This window comes from Cygnus atratus, chromosome 18 (genome assembly GCF_013377495.2).
Source record: "Cygnus atratus isolate AKBS03 ecotype Queensland, Australia chromosome 18, CAtr_DNAZoo_HiC_assembly, whole genome shotgun sequence".
NCBI classification, from domain to species: Eukaryota; Metazoa; Chordata; class Aves; order Anseriformes; family Anatidae; genus Cygnus; species Cygnus atratus.
Genome location: NC_066379.1, coordinates 7227887 through 7247412, shown reverse-complemented (window position 1 = coordinate 7247412; position 19526 = coordinate 7227887). Strand labels below are relative to the sequence as shown.

The following is a 19526-nucleotide window of genomic DNA, read 5'->3' as shown; positions in this document are numbered from 1 at the left end:
CTTTGTAGGTCCCTTCCAACTGAACTACTCTATTCACATCACAACAGCAAGAAACAAATTTCCCTGGACATCCGTCACTCAACAGCCAGCTATGCCCACTGTCTGGGAAAAGAAAGTCCCAGGCAATATCATTTTGGGAACCTGAATTTCTGCTGTTGTTCTAAAGCAGCCTCTTTAAACAAATGTATTTTCAAAAGTACTGAATATTGAAATGTCAGCTCACAGACCTGGTTCTCTTCCACTACAGTGCAGAAGATTTTTCCAGGGCTGACTGATGGCATAACTCAGCTAAAACTTGGAAATGGACTTATTCTTCCCATCCTTCTCTCCTTTAAGCAGAGGCACCAAAAGACAGGAAAAAGTTCCTAGTCTCTAAAGCCACATTTTTATTACAAAATAAAATAAATGATAAAGTAGAAGATAAGCCCTTAAATATAAAGAAGTATCAGATCTGTTGAAGAAGACAAAGTAACTAAAAGGATCAGAGACAACCCCTCTGACAGCACCGAAGAAGATGACAGGTCCCTTCAGTCATGTTTTGCAGCACAGTTTTCCTCCAGGTGCTGCTTTCGGTTGGCTTTGTGACCAGAGCTGACCCCCAAACCGTCCCTCTCAGGGATCACGGTATCTTTCCAGCAGACTCCTGCCCAACACCCCAGTCCCTCCAGTCTGCCTCCCCTCGCCTTTCCACAGAGCTTTTATTCCCTCCTTCCCCAGGGTGACCCAGAGCACAGCCCACATTTGGGCATCTTTTCTCTTACTGCCTCACTCACTCTCTCAAATAAATAACTACACACATAAGGTTTAGTGAGCTGTGAACCAACCATACCACCAGTCCCAGTCAGACTTGCAGCTTGTTGATGCAAGTATGCAACAAAGATCTGCTACCTTCTCCTCAAGGCTGCATCCATTTACATCCCCGTTATAACTTTACCTGTTTGATTTTCCCCCTTTTTCCCCCCCAACACCTCATGTTGTGAAATCCCAGCAAGCCAGTGCCATAGCAGCCAGACCCGAGTTCTTTGTGCACAAAATTGGTGCATAGCTTGTTCTGCAGACATCTTCCTCTAACATGGCTCTTGCCATGTTCAGGCAATGCTTTATTTTTAGACTGTAATGGTCATTTCTCACCTGCTTTCTATAGCTGTAATAGGACACATCCAGACATGCTCAATTTTTTTCCCATAGCACTGAACAGTTCACTTAATATATGCTGTAAAATACTGGGGCTACTAAGAACTTCTCAGTCTTCTGAGTTGTGAACAAACCACAGAGGACACCGATCCTCATGTCCCTGTCCTTTGACACCTCCGAGTTACAGCAATCAGCTACTGGCGAGAGCAGGGAAGGAGGTGGTATCACTGCTCTGAAAGCCAGGGTTCTGCAAAATGCACCCTACCATCCAACAGAGCTCCATGGAAAGAGAGCATTTCTATTTTTGTATCTGTTTGTACAGATAAGCTCAGGCAGTTTGTATCTTCTTTATAGTACTAGCATTTCTACACTGAAAAATATGCAGAATCAGCCTCAGAAATTAAATAAAAAAAAGGCAGACTGGTAGCCCATTCTCTCTTTTTCTTCCTTATATTCACATATAATAATGAAGGAGGAAAGAGACTGTCAAATGCAATAGGATATCAGGAAAAACAGCTTTACATTTCAATTAGTTTTATACATCATTAGGGCTTCTTTACAAACGCCTCCCCTGCAACTTGAGGAAGCCATTTAAATCATCCCCTTCCAGGAGTACTAATTCAGACCCTCCTTCAGCCAGGTATCCCCAGAGTGACCATCTTTGTGTTAAACCACCAAAACTCTGACTGATGAATTTAGAGAAGCTAAGCTATAAATCTATTGCTGCATTAAGGGATTTCCTGTTAAAAATGAAGAGGCTTGTTTCTCTCTTTTGTGATACAGTTGAGCACTGGGATCATTTAATCTAGGTAATTAATGTACCGGTATAAATCTGATCCTTGCCAGTCAGTTTCACTCATGATCCCTGTGACATGATATAATGATCAAGAAATTTCAGAATTTCAGAAATTTCAGAATAAAAATTAAAAATATCAGACAATTTTAAAGAATTATAGAACAATAAGGACATGTTGGGTTACAAAATGTTGTTTTTGTTTTTTTTTAAAAAAAGGAGTTCTGAATGTGCAAACATTAAAAACAGCAGATGTGAAGCTATTTTATGCAACATATAAAACATTTTGCCTTTGACAAGATTTATGTGAGGGCTGAGACTTTCATACAAGCAAGACCAAAAAGCCTTGCTATAAAAACGTCAGCTCCACTGCACTAACAGCCTAATACCTGAAATACCCTGTCTTGCAAGGAACAGAACTGAACTGAATAGACTGAGTAGTGGTTATTGTCAACGTCAAAGGAGATGGGAAAGAGATGCAACACCTCTCCCATGGCACTTCAGATTGCACTGAGTTGTGCCTGATGCTCTTTGGTCACATAGGCAAACATCCGCATTCAACTCCTTTGACTTTTGCCAATGGTATCAGAGGCCACACTACTATATCTTTATCCATCTCGCAGCAGAAGATCACCAGGTTAATTACGAGAATAAGGCTCACTAATGGTAGTAAGCAACCAGGCTGCAGCAGATATAGGGGCAGCTATTGGCATTGAGGAACCACTATTATTTAAATCAGCCTCAGCTGAAGAAAGAGTAAAGTCCAGTCCAGTAAAGCACATAACCCTCAGCAGGCCATCTTGACCTCAATATTCACATGCTAAAGCCAAAGCCTGGCCTGAAAGGAATTTTTCGAAGAGCACAAATGACAACCATGCTCTGCAAACATCTTCGCAACTTGGAGACGCTCCCATTGCATTTTATATTCAAAATTTATTGTCCGAAGTTATCTCAAGGAGAAATTAAAAGTTGTCTAATTTACCATGTGCAGCTCAGCTTTGACTCATTCTATTCTCGATCATTATATTATGCAAATTACTTCATAAAGCTCCATAATCCCCTTAACGCAGCCCACACGGGTTTAAAAATTAAAAATCACTATTGTTTCCATTATGCTTTTAATTGGATGATGGCATGACTAATATACAATATAAAAGTCAACTATTTAATCACACAATCATCCTGGTTTACATTTTCTTCATGCCAGGTATTTCTAAATTCAGACGTTATGTTGTCAATTAACATAAAACACATAGCTTTCAGCTTTTCAGACAATGCCTCCGGTTCAGTAAAATATCGATTGAAATGCATGGTAGGAATGTAGCATACAAATAAATAATTGCATGCCAGACATTGGATGCTCGAAGTGTTTAGCATCAGGTCATTGCAGCTTGAGAGTGAGCGCACTTGACAGGCAATCACCCTAATAACAAGGCTCCTTGCATTGGCATCAGCTGCAGCATTCCTGGGAAACCGTGAAATTCCTTTCTGCTCCTCTACACGAAGATGAAGCAAGAAAAGACAACGACAAGAGCTTCTATTCAGCAGCACATAAGCACCTGTCTTCCTAAGTGATTTGATGAGCTGATTCCTATGCTAAATTGAGTGCCATATACTGCTGCTGGGAAGGGGGAGGCATCAGCAATTCCTCTAGCAAGGTTCACTTTTCAGGAGAAATTCTTCCTGGCTGAAGCAATTCCCCGTGTAATATTACATTGATTCTTTAAGGATCTCGTCTGATATTTGGTAGTTTTTATGTGACTGACTACATAAAATTACTTGGTTAGGGAAAGAACTATGCATACGTTGTAGCAGCTAACATCAAAACATTACCAAACATTCAAGATTAAGACATACAGGCAGTTTTGGGGGGGAATCACCAAAGGAGATGCTAGACAATAAGTTCTTAGTTAATGGTCAAATGGTTTTGCATCATTTTCCGAAGGATCTCAGCCAGAGCTACTCTAATTTTTAAGTAATTCTTAAAAGATGCTTATTTGCTAATCATTTTGTGGAAGCAGTTTTAAGATTTATTTTTTATTGTTCTGATGAATTTTCTGCTCTGGAAGAAAAAAGCAGAAAAACTAAGTTGCTGGAAAGTCATGTATTGACATATAGCAACACATTTCTTCATTTGGACTTCAAAATTGTAGGGTATTTTTAATCTTTGTTCCAAGTGTAAAATGTCAATAACTAAATGAATTTTGATTAACCTAGTGCATACTGTTTTTAGATTCAGTTCACAAATCATTCAAAGGTTTGAACTTTACATCTCTGCTCTGAGAAAAATATTTTCAGAAAGCTTAGATGTTCATTAGACGGAAAAGCTTTTATTGCTCATTCTCACCCCAGCCCATCTTCATATTCCCCCTTTAAAGATCCACTTGACTATTTTCCTCATGGTGAAATATTCATGGCTTGCAATTTATGCAAAGGGATTAGTTTAAACAATCTTCAAAGTTACTATAAAATATGGGAAAGCATTTGAATGCAGGAGAGAACACTAAAACTATAGAGGGCTCATTTCTTCAGGAAGCCAATATACGAAACATCTGAAACACTCCAGCATTTAATAAGAGAATGTTAAGTTTCAGGTAACAATGCAATTTAGCTTAGGAAGGAGACAATACTTTTCATAGTAAAGTGAAAATATTTTACATGCAATTTGAATTGTAGAACCATTAGAGAAAGCAGTAGGTATCAATTCCCATAAACATCTCTATTAGAAACAACTAGTAATTGAGCTGCAGAGTTCCAGAGCAGACAGTTTTCTCCTAAATTAAATAGCTGCCACCTACAAAACAGATACGAAACTATATCAGATGTGTAGATTTGAAGTGTAATCCAAAACAAAACAGACGGAAAACCAAAACACACTAATGAGGAAATAGACCTGCTGAAGGCCAGAAATGCCAACAGTTTGCAATATTTGCAAAAAACAGTTTCTATAGGCATTAAAAGAGCACAGGTGTATTAGAACTCCCCAGTCCAAAGCTTAGATGCCACCAGATCTAAAAGAATTAAACTCTTGATTGGTCACGGGTTACCCCCCAAAAAATACAACAGACATTTCTAAAAGGGTTGGTATGTTTTTTGTTTGTTTTGTTGTTGTTGGGCTTTGTTTATAATAATTGCACAGCATGGCACATATGGTTTGTTTTCAAAGGTTTTGTACAGTTAGGGAAGAAGTGCCTCGTGAAGAAGTTTATCCTTCATCTGTAAAATGCTGTAGTTAAATCTGGCAATAGCTCTTGCAGAAGCCATGAAATTACAGTCCAGTTGTGCTGGAAGTTACTGTCTGGTTCCAAGAATTACTGCATGAAACCTATCACCTGCAGGACTGCAGACAGGATGAACACGGTGGTCCTCTTGGTCCTTAAAAGCCAAGAACAGAGAGAACTGGCACAAGCTAATAAGCTCCTAAAGTTCAGATTTTACCCTGATACAAATACATAATGCAGCCTATTCTCACACTTCTGTATAACAAAACCAACACTGGGATAAGTGAAAACAGGGCTTACAGTAGGTAATTATATTCCTGTACCATACAGGTATCACTTACAACTAAACCCAAATGCCAGTATTCTCCTTTCCCCTTTCATTCCCTATTCTGCTTTCCCCTTTCATTCCCAGCACAGAAGGTTTCAGGTATATGTGGACACAACAGAGCCATGAGCCCTCTCATTACAAGGCTCTGTCATCAACACCAGCCAGAGCTTCCCATCGCACAGAGACTACAAACCAGCTGCTTTCCAACCTGATTCTTCCCTACGCTCTGATCAGACTGAAGGAAGAAAAGGAAATTTTCTTGTGCTCCTGTCCACATTCACTTGCTTCCTCCTTGGTTTGGTGCACTCATGGCTCCCCATCTACTACTTTGATCATCTCCCTTAAAAGGGAGCATAAATAATTGAACTGCTGAGCTTTTGCACAGATCAGCTTCTGAACAAACCCCTAGCAATATCCTCATTGACATAAAGGTAAAGTAGCTTCCCCAAAGTAGTAAAAAAATAAAATAAAATAAATGCTGCAACAAGGCTCCTGTGCTGAGGATGAGGTGCAGAAGCTTGGATGAATATTGATACTGCATGCAAGGAGGAATAAAAGCTTTCAGAGTCTCAAACAAATGACTGTCAGCACCACTGCAGCATGAAAGAACATATAATTCTTTCCTCCTATTTTCTCTCTTTCAAGAAGGTGGCCCTCAGCAACCTTAAGTACCTTTGTATACAGTTTGTTTGCTCATTCAGTTTTATAGGTATGGCATTTTTTAGGGTTCTAATGTGTTTTGTAGATGCAATAAATCCAAATAAGTATTCATAAACTCTTCTGTTTCCCCAGGACTACTCCCTTTTATGTGCCTGCATGATCTCTACCAGAATCATTTTACCTTAATTAGTATCTTTGTACAATGCTACCACATGGTGTTGTTTAAAACCTGCATATCTCATTGACTCCTGCCTTCCAAAATAGAAGGAATAAAATCAGCATGGCATTGCCCACAGTGGAGCACAGCTGGCTCAGAACTGGCTGTAGTTGAAAAGAGCTTTTCTCACAAGTTTTAGAAGTTACCAAGTATTTTTCGATTTAACAATAGAAACAGATTGGGCTTCAAGCTTCAGACACTGGTTGGTTGGTTGGTTTTGCTTCTGTTTTTTCAGGAGCAACTTAGAAGTATATATATATATATTTTTAAATTACAGTATACTCCATAGAAGTTTTTCTTTCTTTGTTTCTTACTTTGCAAAGTCTGTTGAAATGAATAACTGAACTGTTTTCTGTATGATTTTTGGTAGAGAAAAAATAACGTAGAATAACATACACAGTAACATAGAAACAGACCAAAATAACACTTTGAGGTTAGTAAATAAGCACTGAAATCAAGTCTGCCTCCACATGAAAAATACATACAAGCTTTTAATAGCAAAGAACATGAATTTCCCTTCTTAATATAAATGTAATGCAAAAAATAAAATAATAATAATAAAAAGCTACCAATTCAAACTGTATCAAGATCAGACACAGTACCAGCAAGTCCTGGTTCATATTTCAAGCATTTCAAGGCCCCTATACAGTGCTGCACGGGCATTTCTCAGTGTGATATCGCATTAGCAGTCCTGCTGGGAATAGCAGCCACAGACTAGAGGAGGTATCTGCAAAGCCACCTAGCAAGTATCTCATCATATCAGGATAAAAAGGAATTTGGTTGGCTCAGGCTTGTCTTTGCCCAGGATGTTCATTGTGAATCTGCTGGGCTATTTTGGTTTGGTTTTCAGGTTTTGCATAAACTGTTCAGTGTCCCGTGCTTCTTTCCTTCTTCTTCCTTAGCCTGGGGCAGAGACTGGCATGGCACTGTCTCAGCACTACTGTTCCTCGGGGATTATTCAAGGAACTTAAATACACACAAATATTTACTGTGCGTTAATACATATCTTATCCTGCTCAGCTTCAGTAAATAGATTGGTCTGCCTTCCATCACTCTGGCTTGCTAGCTTTCTAGATGCTGTTCCATTCACAGAGAAGCCATAGATGTTCACAACCATGTTTCCGTGGCTGAGAAGTCTCATTTCTTTATGCCTGCTTCTAAAAGTTTAATTTCACTGGCAGTCTTTGGCACTCTTTCCCATAAAGCATCAGGAAGCACATGAAAGCAAGTTAAGTGTGAAACAGTGGTTTTCATATCTGCTTCTGTGTATAAATCTTGTGAAAACCATTAACACAAACAGAAAAAAAAGTGTCTTATGGCATTTACATGCTAAGGGAGTGCTTCTATTTCTACTAGAGAAGATGGAAAGGAGAAACTGTGCCCACTTCTCAAACTGATACGTTCCAAAGATGCTTTTCTTTAGCTGTAAGCAGCGGACTCCTTTAAAAATAGCAGCTCTTGAAATTAATTTTGAGTTTTCAGAGTGGTAAGGGTTAATTTTCTATTGATTTTTCAAGTCAAGTAATGTTGTTAATTAAGCCTATTAGTTGCATTTATAGGGGCAGTCATAAATAGAATCCATTATGCTAGGCACCCAGGGTAGGGAAGTCTTCCTGCCCTGAAGACCTTCTCTTGTAAAGAAAAAAAATTATCACACAAACGAACTTGGACAAGCATCAGCTCTTTCTCTCAGGTGCAGGGAGGAGTTATTAAACATCAGGTAAAGAAATTAAAAAAAAAAAAACAGCAAAGGCTAAGTGAAACAGAACTGGAGAAAGAGGTGGCGGTACAGGGTGAAAAATACTAAGGGAATACTTGAGGGGTCAGGAAGGGGGTGAAGCCCTGTGGGAGCTGCAGGAGGCCCTGCCCACCTGTGCCTGCTACGGCTCCTTCCCACTGGGGCCTGGCTGCCTTCCCTCCCGACATCACCACGCAAAAAGCAGTGGAAGGAGCACAACAGCCTCCTGTTCAGAAAAGATAATACCCAAGTTAACCTCAGGAAATCACGAGGCATGCACATGATGCAAATAAAACATAGTCCTTTTTCAGTTTACAGGGTATCTAGTCAGACACTCAGAGTAGCAGGAGCAGGTTTCTGAGCAATGTCTTGGCTGGCTTCCCTACAGCTCTTCAATTGCCCAGATATCCCTTCATCATCTGAAAGGAGAGACGTTCCTCCTGCCTTCCCAGTCACAATTCGGAACAAATAATTTAAAAATGTACATATCATATGAAACAAAATGATCCTTCTCCCTCAGAGGCTTCCTGAAGCCTGTGCACGGAGTACAAAAAGACTTCTCGTTCCAAGGGTAGATGTGTTTGCTGCAAGTCTCAGCAAGTTGCTAATGCAGTAAATTATACAGTTGAAAAAATGAGGGTGACAACATCCAGCTGTAACAGCAGGCACACAAAACATAGGTAAACAGTTTAATTACCCAAACATTTTCAGCTCCACAGAGAAATTGATGAAAGATTAAATTCCCTTTTTAATCCCCTTACATTTGCCTCATGTGAGCATTCTCCTCCGAGAAACACAACTCTATTGTTAAGTTAAATAGACATAAATACAGCCTGACCATTCCTCCTCAGCTTTGCTTCTCTTCAAATCAACCTTACATCATCTCTAGTCCTTCTCATTATTCTTTCAGATGAAGAAGTGTTTTGGAAGGAAAACAGATTTTACTTTTCTGATACGCAGTCAAGGGGAACTCGTTCTCTGTGCGAGCTCCTTGCAGCCCGTAGATGGGAGTATGAGGTTTAAGGCGGCTTAAATAATCAAACTTCCTGCAAAACACAAAACAAGTGCCACATGACCTGCGGCTGCCATAGGCTTCGATTTGGTTTCTGTTATAATAGTAATGGCAAGGCTTCTAACAGCTTCAGCTGGAACAGCTCAGTTGTCCTTGTCCCTCCAGCCCCTGCCACCCCTAAGAGGTCTGTCCCCAGTATGCCTTGCCGCTTGCTACACTCCCTTTCCTATGGCTCCTATCAAACTGCAGCAGGTTGTGTGCTGTAAGCAAGCAGAGCAAATTATTCAGAAGAAACAAGGCTTATGGCAAAGATTCTGCCCGGCTGAAGAAGACGATTTTACTATGCAAATGGTAATTGCAGAAATCTTTAAAGACAAGTTGTTGACAAGCTTTAGGCAAGGTAAAACCAGAAGAAAGCAATTAATTTATTATTTTCCCTGTAAAGAACAGCGTATAGATAATGGCCCATTGTAAGCATGAATAATACTGGAGCTGCAAGCAACGTGGTATAATTTTAACATTCTACAGCCTTTTTTAATCAATCTTATTGATGTTCATCACATCCATAAAGCTCAAAAGAATGGGTTTACTAAACTTAAGGAAAATATAAGATCTCATTTTGTGCCTTTCAGTTTCTTCATTATGTTGCCATAATGTCATCAGTGTAATATATTTCACCCTTTTGCCTCCTTTTTAACATTCATTTTTTGATTCTGCTATGATTATATCTGCTTCTTCAAAGCAATGAGAGATGAGTTATGAATGCTGCTTTAACTCCACTACAACATCCAGGAGATGAGCACTACGTGCTGAGAGGGGGAAAAAAAAATTACCTGCTTTAGGACTCAGAATTCAACACTAACGAGCAAAATATCTTACCAGCTGACACTGGCCTGAAGGAACTATGGGATATTAACAGTGGAAGCAACAGCTGGGACTGTTAGAAACCACTAGAAGATCTGCATGGGTTTACAAACAACTTTGGCCAAAGATTAGCCAATTTAGAAATACTTTATACTCTACTGAAGTCTGCAGTAGGAAACAAGATTATGATAACTTCAGGACAGAGAGGTCAGAACATCGATTACATCTGCACAACCAAGACAGTGAGGCCTAATGGACGGAGCTATTAAACAGCCACACGGCTGCTCCTTTAACAGGATCAGGAGCTTGCTGACTACCTCTGCACGAGCACTACAAGGCAGTTTATTTCAGCCAGCTCCTCCACAGCAGATACGCAATGTTCTAATGTACAAAGCTTAGGGTAGATCAGCCAGACGCAATGGGCAAAACCAGCTCCAGACAGCTTCCCTCCACCGGTCTCACTAAACCAAAGGACCCTGCATTGAAGGGGGAAAGGGGGACCGGGAGGGGACAGGGAACAAAAAACTTGAGCCTAGTTCTAAGACGTGGTAAGAAGACTCGAGAATTTTTTTCTTATGCAAGCTTGTAGACTTGAAAAAGACAGCTTTTATTCCCAATTTGACCAGCATCATGGAAGAACCTTTAGTTAACTATTTAACCACCTTTAAAAAGTTTCAGATACATGAAGAACTTTGCCAAAGTTTCTTTCAAAGCTGTGTGGGGTAACAATGAGAACAAGAGACTCAGTATTCTATAGCTTATCACACGTTCTCAAGCCTTCTTTCCAAATATCTCAATGCTACCGTCCTCTTACAAAACCAAGAGAAACCATTGCACAAGATCTGAGATTTAATTAAGAAAGTCTGATTTAAGAACAGAAATACATTCAACTGTTGAAGTTTTCTGCATGAACAGGGTATCAGAATGATTTGAGATTTTTCTTGTCGCACAGTAACAAAGCGGAAAAAGCAAAATGAACATGCACTCACAGGGAATTGTTGATCTGATGTGTTTTGGTTTTACTTGAAAAGTTTGTGTTTTACCTGCAAAGTTTTCAAAGTCATCACTGAGCATCTGAAATGAAATTATTCAGAAGTTGTTTGTTACCACAAGCTTGCCCTCAATCTGCCTCATCTCCGTTTGTAATTCCTTGGGGAGAATGACATTTTTTTTGTTGTTATAAACAGAAAATCAGAAAACAATGTCTTGAAATCTTGCCACTTTCTTATTAAAAATGGGTATCTACGCCCAGCTAGTTGTGTGTAGACAAAAAAAATCTGTGAATACATAATTGCAAGCACAACGGCATGTAAATATATTCAACAATTCATCTTTCTTAAGAAGGAAAACAAGCCTAAGGAAAAAGGCACATTAGACAAAAAGTCTGAAGCATTCCAAATGCATCCTACTATGTCTGCAGTGATCACTTAAAAAAAAGTGTAAAGGATAAGAATTATATTACCCATTTGGTAATTGTTTTGTAAGAGAGTGATCCAAAGGAAACAAAACCGCAGTCAGACATTACTGCCCCCCACAACAGCCTGAGCAGCAGCTGCCCTGCCCACCCATTTGCTCCAAGGCCCTGCATGTTAACCTGTACAGCCCCTTTATGAAAGGCAGGGATGAACACCTGCAGGAAGGAACTGCTTAGCCTAGCAAAGAGGTGCACATGTAACTATAGACTAACGAACTACTGATAAAATATAAACCCCTAACTGTGCATTTGGATGATTCAAGTCATTCAAATCTTCAGGCTAACAATCTCATTCATATGAACTTACGTGGAAGTAACTACTGGATATTTAGCACCTTTGATGGAAAACATTATAAAGTTTTTTATTTGCCAAATGAGGTATTCAGTTTATTTCAGAATATATAATGTCATGAAATATGTAAAATTATTATATATAAAAATTACATATATTATACTAGAAGCACACAGGCATAGTCTCGTGTCTTTAGTGTGACACACGTAGATGGGGGGAATAACAGACACACATACACATGTTCAAATCAGTAGGTGACAGAACTAGCATCTATCAAAGCCTACTTAGGAAACCCCTGCTGACTTCAATGAGCTTTGGATCCAGCTTTGGTTGTTTATATACCATTCAACATTTTTACGTGCCCTTTGGAATCCAATTGTTGCACGACATTTATATACCCATTAAACTTCAGTAACTGGGAAAGTCCTTGGAGACCTGAGCACCAGAATTCCAGGGCGTGCTGCATCCATGCTTCTGTAACTGGGAAGAAAATCCAAAAGTGAACAAAGCTAACCAACTCCTACTGCTTTCTACTGTGGCTTGTAATATGGTAATGAAATGTTCCCAAAACTTTACAGGAACTGTTCTCATTTAATCAAAACGCATTACAGTTCCCCACATTTAAGTATTCAACATTAGTGTTCAAGAAATCTTCCTCATTTAAGGCAGATGTTTCTAAGAAGGTTTTGCATTTGGATAAAGGTCACCAGCTACAGTTGGACAGGTCATTCTGTGCCACACAGCAAATTGCTCCTTTGAGCCTACATGAGATTTAATATCCTGTGAATCAAAGCGTAACATGCTTTTTGTTTGCATACAAAGAGCTTTATCACAAGCACGTGCCAGCAACCGCTAGTAGAACAGACCGTAACTAGTGAGACAGACAAACCTCTTTGTCCCAAGAGCTCCAGGCAGTGGGTCTGATAACATGCAGCATCTCTAATAGTCATAGCAGAAGGGCTGCTCCTTGCAGAGCAGATTATGAAGAAAAAGGGACGACTTCAATCATCACAGTAGGATGCCTTTTCTTTGTTTTTCATAACATTTCTGCTTTTGGTCCTCTAAGTTTTTTCCTACTTCCCTGTCTTGTTAAGCAGACACCAAAACACAAATACGCAACTACTGGGGTACGTGTTTTAACCAACACCTCCCCTTCCTTCTCCAGAAGTTCTTCACCACTCAGGGTGAAGCACACACTAACCAAAGAACACCATTCATCCCACCCATGTCAGGAGGATGGAAATAGCTGGGTCCGTACATGACACAGGCAAGATAACCAGGTGTGAGATCCTCTCCGCTTGCTTCATGACCCCCACATACACAGTAAGTTTGCCTGCAAGCCATAAAGGCATAGCAAGTTAGGTACATAAAATGTGAACAGTTCTCATGAGTGACTGGATATTTTCCAGTTTGAAGGTAGGGTAAAATATGCATTTAATACTCCATGAGAAACTCGGTACTCTAGCTTTACTGCAGGGATCACACCGGTGTCTGTGAACACAGGAGACCCCGTGCTGTTCCTGTACAGTATCAACTCTATCACCCATTTCCATGAGTTTATCTTGATTGTTCTTTTCTTTAATGGATGGTTACATGGAGGGTAAAACATTTCTCTCCCATATCCTTTACCTGACCAATTTGAAATGTATTCATCTGAGAACAGCACAAAATACATGAGTAAAACCCATGCCAGTGACACTGGCAGTGTCAGAGGAAGCACGCACAACATCGGAGCTTGAGCTAACATCTCCTGAAGTTGTGGCTGATTAAATGCTTAACCTCTCCATCTTACTCTCCTTCCCTGTTGATGCAAAATGAACATGAGAACCTTGCTAACAAAGCCAGAAGACAGAACTCATCCCCAGCTATTGCAGAGGAAGTAAGATTTATGCTTTTTACTACCATTTTTATCCTGCCTGAGTCTTCCACACCCACCAAGAACCTGTGCTGTCAGCAAATCTTGGGAAGAACAAAAGGAAAATGCCCCGACAGAGGAGACTGAGTCTGTCCGTACAGAAAGGCCGCAACCATAGATAGTCTTTGAGGTGTTATCAGGCCTTTGATGTAATGCATTAACATTTGAGTCACATATTAGAAAGAACCGAAATACAACTGCAAGAGAGTTTTCTTAAAATTGCCAGATAAATGCTGTTTATCAGCAGCTGCAAATCCCACACATAGAGCTGCTTATTTTTGACCCCAGAAATGTGAACTCCAATAGCCTGTTGTGAAGCTGAAGGCACAGAGGTCTTCACGAGCAGAAAACTGAAAGACACCTCCTTTGACTACTGCTAAGTGCACCAGAGCAGAAAACCCACTTCAGTACACGAACAAGGAAATAGTTTATAGCAGAATGGCACACCGAGACTTAGGAGCTAATTGGCCATGAGACATTTAATCACAACAAACACCAGGATAGTGGAATAGAGTCATAGTTTGGAACAATTTTGTAAAAGAGAATTAACAACCCTATTATTTCATTAGTAGTGCTCTTTAATTAACTTCAATTTCAAGGTCTTGCATTCACAAAGTATTCTAGAAGCCTTGGCAACACTCAAACTTCAGACATTGCATCTCAGAGCTTTTATAAGCAGTGATCTAAATTCCACCTGAGTTATTCTTTACAGCATAACTTACTTATCAGGTATCAAAGTATTAAATATAGTACAACAAACACTGGTATTTAATTCTGTTATATAAAATATTTTCATCTCCATTCAGAAGATAATGCAGATAGCAATTATGATAATAGTGCAGATTATACACTACAGCAGCCATAATTTACCTGCTCCCATTTTATCATTGCATGCATTCCATAAGTCTCCATGCTGCACATCTATCTGCAAGTTCCCTGTTCAACCTGCTCTGCCTGGTGTTAAAAGTATTCATATATATTCAAATGAAAACTGAGAAGAGTAAGTATATGACCATGACTGCCTATTAGAATGCATGTCTCCAGGAAGATATACTAACAGAGCTTTTGATTATTAATATTACCAGGGCACTATTGAAAGGAGGAATGCTGCTAACCTCACTGTTCTGGACAGGTTCCAAGGCTGGTAATTGCTTTCTGCATACTAGAATCATCTCTGCATTTAGAGTCAAGACCTCAAGTTCCCAAACACTGTAAGCTAAAGAAGGCCTTCCAGCAGCTCACTGAAGGGACAACCATGTGTTAAATGGCTTAGTATATTACAATAGAAAGCAGTGGCACAAGCCACCGTAGTGTATATTTCAGAGATCAGAAGCCTCTAAGCATGATTTAGAGGTGACAGTCTGCAAAAGATTTCTAAAAGGAAGACAGAAGAGAGGGAGGAAAATAAAAAGGGAAAAGGCACCTTCACTTCACACATGCAGTTGTCCTTAAAATGTGTGCTATTAAAACAGAAACACCCAGAGAGGAAAGGGCTTAAAAAATATCACACCACCCTTAATGACTTCCTGGACACTCATGACACTCATATTGGTCTTGTTGATTTAGGCTCTTGATCAGTTTAACCTCAGCATGGACAAGGAAGGCTTTTAGGACAAGAGAAAGAAAGATTTCACAGGTCTCTTTCAAACTCTCTTGTTAGTCTTGGGGCTTCCCCCCCCCTCAGATTTAAGAAACAAAGAATAAAGAAAATGTCCATATTCCACCTGGTTGTGTCTGCACCAGGTTCTGTCCAAGTGATATGTCTCCAAGATTTGTTGGACTCTCTTGGATTCTACATATATTTTTAATAATCTTTCTCCTCCTTGCTATTTGCCAAGTTATTTATATTATTTTTACTGTCTCTTTTTTCAAGACTTTAGAACAAGCTCACCCGTGTTGACCCACCAGGTTCACACACCAGACAGCTCCTGTAGGTTTAGCATTAGATCAGGAGAAAACCATGCTGACCTCTCTGTTTGTCTTACTTAACCTGAAAAGAAGCAAATCAAAACACAAAGGGAAGTCGCTTCCCTTGTCTATGGAAGGAAGTGAATGATAGAAAAGGTTAACATTTTCTGTCATTTTTTTTTCCTCAGAAATATCTCTTCCCCATCCCTCCCAAAGAATCTTGACTACATCCAAGGCAACAGAAGAACTGCAAATATTAAATAATAACAAATAGACACCCAACAATTTCTTTGGGGAAACAGTGTAAGATATAACACTTGTCTTTTAAAGCCTAAAATTTCCAAAATGAATTTAGAGGTGTACAGACTATGCACTTTTGAGTAGTATTATTTTGGGGGGGGGGGGGGCGAATAAATCAAGTCTCTTTTATACTAAATATCCAAACATCTGCAGCCACTTAAAAAATTTATCAGTACCTGTTTTGGTGAGCTATAGTACAGAAAGGAAAGTTAAACTCTGTTCTTTAGGTTTACTTCTTGACTATCTGGAACTACTCCTCTGAATAAGAATAGAAGGAATTTACCTAATATTTGGTCGCATATGAGATGATTCAACGCACGTATCTACGAAAACTATCCTTGATACACATCCCTTTCATTACAGGGAGAATTATTGATTTTTCCCTGTTTTGTTCAATTTCTCATCCAACTGTATCAAACAAAGTAAGCTATTATCCAACCAAGACAGCTGCTGCTCAGAGCAGCGACCGGAAAAAAAAAAAAAACACATCTAATTTGGTACTAAGTATTCAGGATGATAACAATCACTGTACTCCCAGCACATCTCGCAAAGAAAGAAATGGTGCCTGGTGGAGGAAGGGAGGAAATGCACAGACTCACTGACTGCCAAAACATAACAGCAGAGCAGGAACCTATAATCATCAAAGCAGAAATGGATGTAAAGTAGCAGTGCAACTACTGTTAAGCTCTTATCTTCATGAGACTGGAAGACACCACAGCCTTTTTATATATGTGCAAATGTAAATAGATATGTACACAAATATTAAAACCCTCTTTAAAGCAAGTCTTTGCAACCTTCATAATAACCTTTCCCTGTTTCTCTCCCCTCCCTCAAGAGTTTCTCCAATTCCAAGTAGGAGAGGCTCTCTCCAGAGCATCACGCTGAGTTGCACACTTGGCAAAGTCCCCATGAGCACTAACACGAACTTTCCCAGAGAATCAGCCATATGGCAGTATGCAGCTGTATACCAAGAGAAGACTCTCTCTGTTCTCTGACGTACTACGCCAGCATTCAGAGTTCTCCATTTGAATCGTGCGCTCCCGTATTGTGCTAATAGTTTTTAAAAAGTAAAAATACACATTTGCAGAAGAAACCACATTTAAGAGAATACCATAACCATTAAGAAACTTTTATTGTAAAATAGCGTTGTCTCTTGAATACGAGTTTTTAAAGTATCTATACCAATAAAACATTAAGAAGACCACGTGTTAGCACTGCTCTCCCAGTGAAAACACCCTGCTCAACAGCTTGCAATCTTCAACCATTAATTCCCTCATTCTTACCAGTTACCCACAGAGCAATTCAAAAGCAGAACAGCAGAAATCCATGGAAGGACAACAAGAGACAAAATTATATAATTAAAATAAAATAAAAATAAAAATAGAAGAAGCATATATGCAGTATAGAAGGTTTTCAAAATAGTTAAAACGATACAGACCCAACCATCTCTGTTTCTGCTTTGCCCAGGAATTTCCTGTAGCACTCAGAATCCAACCCACCTGGCTCCAATCGAAGCATTTATGCAACCACCCAATACCTCTTCTCCCAGGTATACTTCTCTTCTCTGCTGCCTTTCCACCTGGGAAAATACTGTCCCAGAAAATTAACTCTGTAACTGCCAAGCTAAGAAGTGACTGTAGCATCAGCTTTTGTGACAACCTGCCGTTCTGTAATAAAATGCCCTACTTCCCGCAGTGCAGAAGGCCACGCAGGACTGATGGCTCCTCTCTCCTTGGTCTGTTTTGGAAGGAGACTTTTACAGCTCACTGTCACATTAGCTAGTGTCTGTATTTTTTTCCTTACAACGTTGCTATGCAGAAAAAAAAATAGAACTTGGCGCAACAAATTTATTCTCTTTTTCAAATACAAAAATAATTGATAAACTACTGCCTTAAAAATTTGAATTATCCAAAGAATCTGAATTTCCTTCCAGCACATCCAAAGGAGGCACATACTTATCTCATGAAGAATACATGAAATATTTACATTTTCCTCTGAAAATACAGAAATGGATCTATTCTGATTCATCTTAGAATACTTTCTACAGTCTCTACTACTTCGATAGAATCCAAGAGCTTTCCAACCTGTTCAGCTTTTGTAGTACTGAAAGAGTCTACATCTAAGGAATCGGTTAAGACATTCCCCTAATAGCAATGCAATTCAGAAATGAAATGGTACTACTGTGCAGAAAGAAATAAGGGCAAAATGTTAATGACTCACCCCCAAACTTCATATTACAAAATATTTCAAAAATCCAATATGGCATGGAGGACTATACTGTAGAATAGCTTCACAACTTTTTTTCCCTACATTTGTTCTATATCTTTAAGCATTAGAAATGGTAAATCTACAGCTTAGACTGACAGAGAAAATTAGCCACCTAAGGATGTAGGTGGGCATTCTCTTGGGACTGATGGAGCCACCCAAGCACGCTAGGTGCCTGACTCCATTAGGAGCAGATTCCTAGACAATTTATACAAATCACATAAGGTGCCTGTCTCCATCTTTTTGTGTTTTATAAAAACCTGTGAGTTTAGCCTTGGGTACGGTTTAAAACAAAAACCACAAAACCCAAGGCCAATTAAAATAAGGCTTCCAAGTGGTGTTTTAGTTTTCTTTCTTTTCACATAAAGTGGAAGACATAATACTTTACCCTCCTCAAATGAATGTATTCTAGAAGGGCAAGGCATTGTATCCTATGCTTTTATTGGATTGGATCTCAGAACACTCTCCAACAATAATTAATGAACATCGCCTCACTGCTCTTTTTTAATCTAGATAAGCATCAGCAATATTTTACACAGCGGGGAATAGGGAAACACAGGTGTTAAGTGGCTTGCCCAAGGTCACACAGCAAGGCTGTACCACAGCTAGGGATGAAACCAGCTCTCCTTCACAATACACCCATCCGTAAACGTTAAAAAATACTGCTGAAGTAATGCTGCTCCTCCTAACTCACAAAGCTGTGTAAGTGCTTACATGCACTTTGTGAACATCTTTAACATCAATGTGAAGAGAAGACCCTTCCTTTCCATGCCATGCTCCCCTCAAGTGAGATGGAGGGCTACGGAGAAGCAGAAGGGCTCAAGAGCTGTCCGACAGGGTTCTGCCATCCCTTTCTTGCACCTAACTGAGCATTTGCCCTGGCCCAGAAGCTACCTAGACACGCAAAGGGCAGGCCAGAAGAAAATTAGTGTGATCAAATATATCACACCACCCAGTAATCCTTCAAAAAATAAGAATTCTGGACTGTATTAATTTTCTCTCACACCCTCCTGCAAGTGAGACTCCTTTCTTAAATGTGACACCAATGGCCAGAGAGCCCTGAAGGGTCACTGGAAGCCAGGAGGAAATGGCAGAGCTGGGGGCTTCATTCTTATGTCTATTTCGTGGAAATGTAAGAACAATCCACACCTAAAGAAAAAAAAAACAACACTGTCTGTTTGACTTTCTCTCTCCTAGACAGGTTTATGAACTATATTGTTAATATAATGACATAGCTTGTTCAGTTCTTCAATTGCTAGTCACCTGAATGTGGCAGACTTTGTAAGTCCAAAACCAGAGAGAAGGCAGCCAGTAATTACCAGAACCAAACCCGCTATCCTACCAGTAGAAGAGCTAGAAAACACAAATTATCAAATATCTATCTATCTATCTATTTCTACATATT

The 19526-nt window shown here is 39.6% G+C and overlaps 1 long non-coding RNA gene across 2 annotated transcripts in view; it reads right to left on the bottom strand.

Moving 5' to 3' along the window:
• The window catches only part of LOC118253995 (uncharacterized), a 59065-nt gene extending 41419 nt beyond the window's left edge, over nucleotides 1–17646 (bottom strand). The window contains exons 1-2 of one of the 2 annotated variants that reach the window (XR_007708983.1): nucleotides 17543–17646; nucleotides 17356–17446 (exon numbers count right to left, since the gene is read on the bottom strand). This is a non-coding gene — a long non-coding RNA (uncharacterized LOC118253995). Of the gene's footprint in view, nucleotides 1–17355 lie in introns of both variants that reach the window. The other variant, XR_004780569.2, reaches the window with a different exon arrangement.
• Between the last annotated feature and the right edge of the window lie 1880 nt (nucleotides 17647–19526).